We start from the raw sequence: 6126 nt of genomic DNA on the forward strand, positions 1-6126 counted from the left end.
ACAACCGCTATATCGCCAGATCTTCTGAACACAATAAAGCGCTGTTTATCCCTGCTTTATTGTCTATATGAAGACATTAAACTATGTGGACCATAACAAAATATGCGCTAATGCATTTGAATTATGGTGCTGGCAAAAAATAGTCACAGTGCCATGGATTGCCAAAAGAACAAATAGATCTATTCTGGAAGAAATGCAGCCTCAATGCTCCTTAGAAGCAAGGCTGGGTGAGTTTATCTCACATGCTTTGGACTTGTTACCAGAAGACACCATTTCCTGGAAAGGGACATCGTACTTGGTAAACTAGAGGACAGTGAACATGAGGAAGACCTTGGACAAAATACACAATGGTGGCAAATAGGGATCCAAAAATAACAATTATGAGGAGAGTACAGGACGGGGCAATGTTTCGTTCTGTTGTACTATGGTCACTATAGGCCTAAGCAGGATCAATGGCACCTCACAATAACAACAAAAACAAACATATGAATGTTTCTGAGTTAGCTGTTTGTCTAAGAATAGCTTCTTTTTTTTTCTCCCACTGCCGTTTCCAGCAGGTCTTTATTCAGAGTAAGCTGTCCAAAGACAACTTCCCAGGACATCACATGGAAGTGTTTATGCAGCGGGCTTCTTGCTAGCTGCAGCCTTCTTTCCTGCCACAGGCTTTTTCGGCTTCTTCACCATGGCTGCTTTCTTGCCCCCTTTCTTCCCCACCAGGGGCTTCTTGCTGGGAGCTCCCTTCTCATCAGATTTGACCTCTAATGCTGCTTCCGCCTTAGCCACCCTGAGCTTGTGGTTGCGGGCTTGCCGGAGAATGGTGTTCCTGCGCGTGGTCTTTGCATAGGGATTGGGCTTCAACATAATGCTCGGGTTTCTCGGTGGGTTCTTCTTCAGGACTCTGCGATGAATCTTCTCGCGTGGTGCTCGGAGGGCTCTTTGAATCTCAGGGCTTTTCAAGATTCTGCTAAGGTCTGTGTCGGTCATCTTGTGCATGGAGAGGTTACAGCTGCTCTTCAGGGAGGCGGCTTTCCTCCAGGTGCCATACAGCTCATCCAACTTGCGAAAGGCACCTTCAGTCCAAATGCAGAAACGCCCCACATGCTCACCAGGAGCAAGTTTCAAAACGTTCAGTTTGCTGACATTGAGCAGAGTAATTTCACGGATGTTTCTGAAGGCCTTGATGATACCATTGTCTTCGTTGAAGATAATGCATGGTCCCCTGCGCTGGATCTGCTGCCGGTTCCTCACTGTGCCCTTGCCCGCTCTCATTCTCTGAGAGGCATAGACCTTCTTGATATCATTCCAGGCCTTACGTTTCTTAAGAAGCAAAATTGCCTCTTTGGTCTTCTTGTAGCTTTCTACTTTGTCTTCGACCACCAAAGGAAGTTCAGGAACTTCCTCAATACGATGCCCTTTAGACATGACGAGGGCGGGCAAGGCAGAGGCAGCCAGGGCCGAACAGATGGCGTAGCGCTTCTGAGTTGTGTTCACTCTCCGATGCCAATGGCGCCAGGTTTTGGTTGGTGCAAACATGCGACCTCCACGACACATATTTCCAAAAGCACCTTGGCCAGAGCGGTGGGTCCCACCACCCCGGACTCTAGGAATTCTCGCCACGGCTCGGCCAGTACCCCAAGCCTCAGCACTGGTCTGATGACCTGCCAGTTCGCTGACAGCATAGGGCTGCCAGTTGTTCTTGCTCAGGTTGGTGTGAACAAAATTCACGATATCCGGTCGGATGGGAGCCTTGAACACAGCTGGCAAAGTAACATTTTTGCCAGATGATTCGCCCTTTTCAGAGTACACTGATATCAGTGGACTAGCACACGCCATGGCGAAGAGAGATGGCCATGCTCCTCTCAACCCGGCGGCTCCCACAGGAAAAGCTAAGAATAGCTTTTTTAAAAAAGCCTAGAATCTTACCTAAATTTTGTTAAAGCTAAATTTGTTTAAGCATGGTGGTAGTCACATAATCTGTTGTTATTTTGAGACTTAAGAGTGGAGGGCAGACATAGGTGGGGTCTACCATTCCCCTCCTGTCCCGTGAGAGCGTGCTGCAGGCCTGCGAGCACTGCCGAATTTGAAGCCCTTCAGGTCCAGGTTTCCGGGCAAGTGGTGGGTGAGTGACAGTCCCGCTTGAGTGGGGGATGCAACGCACCTTGGTGTGGTAGCTTGCCCTTACCCGTGAACTTCCCCATGTAAGCAGGTTGCTTTCCCATCCTTTAGTTTGTGAGTCCGGAGCCTCTCAGAGTTTTGTGAGGGTGTGATAGGCAGTCAGCCTGGGCTGCAGAGGAGTCGGGGCATTCACGAAGGGGAAGGCTCTGCTGGGATCATTTCAGGGACGAGCCAAGAAGTCTAGCTTTTCTGCTTGAAACTTCACATAGTCATCTTCACTCTTCGGCTTCCTCTGAAGACTTCAGTTTTGTTTTTTTTTTACCTGCCTTGTAAAAGGAGTGGTCTCTGAGTGTGGGGTTGGGCGTAGGGAACCTCTATCACTCTTAATAATCTCTGCAAACCACTTATCTTTGGAGTTTTGCTTTTTATAATCAACACTAGGAAAAACCACGACTTTCTGCCCCAATCACGGGAGGAGCAACGTCAAGCAATAAAAACAAACAGCATTATTTTCATTCTTTAAAACAGCCACAACGTTCTGCTTGTATTTTCATGTCTTTTAACATGTCTAGTTTTGAGATTATTACACATCACCTAGATTGCAGGACACCTGGCTCTACTTCAAAGCAACTTGTGTTTTCAGAAACTTCAGGGCAGTGGTTCACAACCTAATGGCGCGACCCTTTCATACAGTTCCTCATGTTGTGGTGACCCCCCAACCATAACATTATTTTTGTTGCTACTTCATCACTGTACTTTCATTACTATTATGAATTGGGTGACCCCTGTGAAAGGGTCATTTGTCCTCCGCTGCTTTAGGGGTCTCTTCTGACCTTACCATATTTTTTACCAGAATGTTGAATATCATTGTCATAAAAACTAATAAAAACATTAAAGCACCAAAGCTATGTTAAGCCTCCAATTTGAGCACATCATTATTGCAGAGAGGACTAGTTGAGTTTGAAAATTTAACGGGTTCAAAGTTGAGAATGGCTTTTATTGATAAGCCCTTTAGTACACATTCTGATCTGGGTTGAGGATTCCATCAAAACCAGAAAACCAAACCTGATGCAATGTAGTTGACTGGGACCCATCGTGACCCTATAGGACAGAGTGGCACTGCCTTATAAGGCTTCTTCAGCTGTAATTTTTCTAGGAGAGGAGCAGGCCTCATTTCCCATGTAGTGGATGGGTTTGCACAGGCATCCTCTCACTTAGAGGTCCAGGGCTTAACCGATGTACCTCCAGGGCACCTTTACTCCTACTTAGGCCTTCAAATGAACAAACAAATGGCTTAATTGTCTATAACTATTAGTTACCTGTAGTTCTTTATGAAATCATATATTATTTTGTATTAACATTACAGTGGACATTGTTGAAGCGAAATCTGAAACAATGCAAAGCAACTCTCTGTCCTTCAGCTTATATGCCAAGTGAATTGTAAGGAATACATTACTTAGAATAAAGCATTTGTAAAATGACTTAGGATTGCTTCCACACTAGATGAGGGAAAAAAAAGTGGAGGGGTGGGGGCTAGCCTGTCAATCAGGTTGCTGCTTGATGACCTCATTTGAAGGTGCTCAGGAGATAAATAGCTTGCTCAAGACAGGAGACAGATAGATGCCCTGCGAGACATTCTTATTGACAAGCCACATTGAGACAAGCTGATAGCAGCCAGAACCTCGGAGCTGCAGGAGTCATGTGGAAACTCATGCCAGCACTGAGATGCTTCTACATCCACTGGATTCACAGGATTTCCCAAACACTGGGCTGTGATCTTCCTGCATTTGATGTCATTGCATGGCTGTGTATTCTAAAGAGGACGTTATGGACTAATATCGCGATATGGGCTAATAGACTTGATCTGGACTGGGCTGGCATGTTTTTCTCAATGTTTACTTTCTCTTATATATATAAGGCTCTTTCTTATATACGTATGCATGTTTATGAATTTGTTTCTCTCGTCTCCCTGGACTAACACAAACACTTACTTACCTCTTTTAAAGCTTGAAAGCTGAATTTTCAAAGAGAGATTCTAATAGATTACCATCTGTGGGAGGTCAGAAAACATTAAAAGTGTTTACAGTGAGAAATGCAAGCTGTTATCAACCACATGTAAACTACATATAGAACTTTTCATAATTTCTGTTTTATAACAGTAGTCAAAACCTAAAAATAAACACAAAGCTTACCTACCAGTCAAGATCCTAATGACCTGTTGTTCTCTTTCCTAGAGGGTGCACAATTCTATTTAATTTGTGCTTAAAATTGATAAAGACAGAGACATAAAAAGAAGACAAATCCAGATTCTTCACTTTATTCTAACAGAAAATGAATCATCATCATCCCTCCAACAGACAGCACAGTTCGCTGCACCCTAAAACCAGATTCCCCATTGTTGCTGTGACGAGTAGGCACAATGTGTAGGCTGTGTACAAACTACAAAACAAACTCAAACACCCCAAAGCAGAAAATGTTGCAAAACCTAGAGAAAAGACCAGGTTAATGTTTGCAGGCTGATCGCAGTTCATTCTGGGAGTCAGGAAGAACTATGACTGAGATTAAATAGCCTAATAGGTACACATAGATTTGACTCCATCAGATTAGTCCATGGACGTATCTCAGTACTGCAACTTCCAAAACTGCTAAAGTAGTCTTAAAGTGGTTAAAAACACAGATCTCATGCACACAGAAAATGACTTTATTAGAGATTTGTTCGATTCATGAATAAGAGAACCCATAAGATGTTAAAACCAGTTCAAATCACATTTATATATAATTTAATAATGAGTTATTAGATAAATTTCCTGAATTAAAGACAAGCCTAATTGATAGCATAAGGAGAAGGGGTAATGACTTTGGGGTCTACCTTTAGCCCCCCAAAGAAAGTAGTTACACTTTTACCAAACACAATTCCACAAGGTAATGTCAGGTCCTTAAGTCTGGGATCTTATCTTAACATGATAGAATACATTACATTTTATTTTTGGAGCAGTGAGATGTGTGTCTGCCACGGTAGCAATTTGAGAGCATCACCTTTTCCTTAGATTGACCAGGAGACGTGAGGCTAGAAAGGGGCTCCCTTTAGTGACAGTCTGTCCATACTGTCGAAACTCTTCCAAGCAAAGTTACTGTTCACATTGCTGGGGGTCAAGAACCAAAGCCTGGATTTGCTCACCATCAGCATGAGCCGGAATTCCCGTTCCTGGTTGCAGTTCACAGACTAGACAATGCACCATTGAGACTGGGCAGTGAAAGGCAAGAAGTGGGTGGAGGCAAAGGAAAGTATTGAAAATTGCCTGAAATTATAGGGAGCTAAAGCCAATCTTTGTCCTTGTTTGTAAACATATAATATTCTTAGTTTAGCAGTATCTGTTTGTTTACGGGGTAGGGGTGGAAGGTGGAGAGGCGTGGGTAATGACTCTCCTCTTGCTTAACTGTCAGGTGATTGGAACAATACTGTGGCTCAAAAACAAGACGCCATGGCCTGAGAGGAAAGGCACAGAGAGCTTTCAGAAACATGACCTTGATCAAGGCTGCTTGGGGCCTCCGAGTAGATCATTTCAGTGGAGGAATTGTTATTCTGTCCTAACCACTGTCTCTCTTTAGGTCACATCTCTCAGTTCCAATAATAACAGCAATTTGCCCTACTATTAAGTATGATTGTAAACACATTCTATGAATTCTTTCTTACTGTCACTCAATGCTCAGTTGTTTTCCTCAAACATATAATTTTTGGAAACTGCCTTTGCGTCTTAATTGTTTCTTCATCATGAAAAGAATGGGATGTTTTTAAGCTTCTGTTTTAAGCTTCAACTCCTCTGTAAATTGTCACTCCCAATGCTACTTAATTGCCTGATATTGTCATCAGCAATACTGGTATCAATTTTATCATACCAAGGCATACATGAGCAAGGATGAAAATAATCACGTACAGCTCGTTATTGGCTCCAGAAATGTTTGGCAAGGGAGAAAGGATCTTAGGTTGATAACAGTTTCTATGAATCAGGA

General features: G+C 43.3%; 1 pseudogene; it reads right to left on the reverse strand.

The window, feature by feature from the left end:
• Positions 1–595: 595 nt before the first annotated feature.
• LOC142446652 (large ribosomal subunit protein uL4 pseudogene) lies at positions 596–1866 on the reverse strand (annotated as a pseudogene).
• Positions 1867–6126: the final 4260 nt, after the last annotated feature.

Source organism: Tenrec ecaudatus, chromosome 4 (assembly GCF_050624435.1).
Source record: "Tenrec ecaudatus isolate mTenEca1 chromosome 4, mTenEca1.hap1, whole genome shotgun sequence".
Classification (NCBI taxonomy): Eukaryota; Metazoa; Chordata; class Mammalia; order Afrosoricida; family Tenrecidae; genus Tenrec; species Tenrec ecaudatus.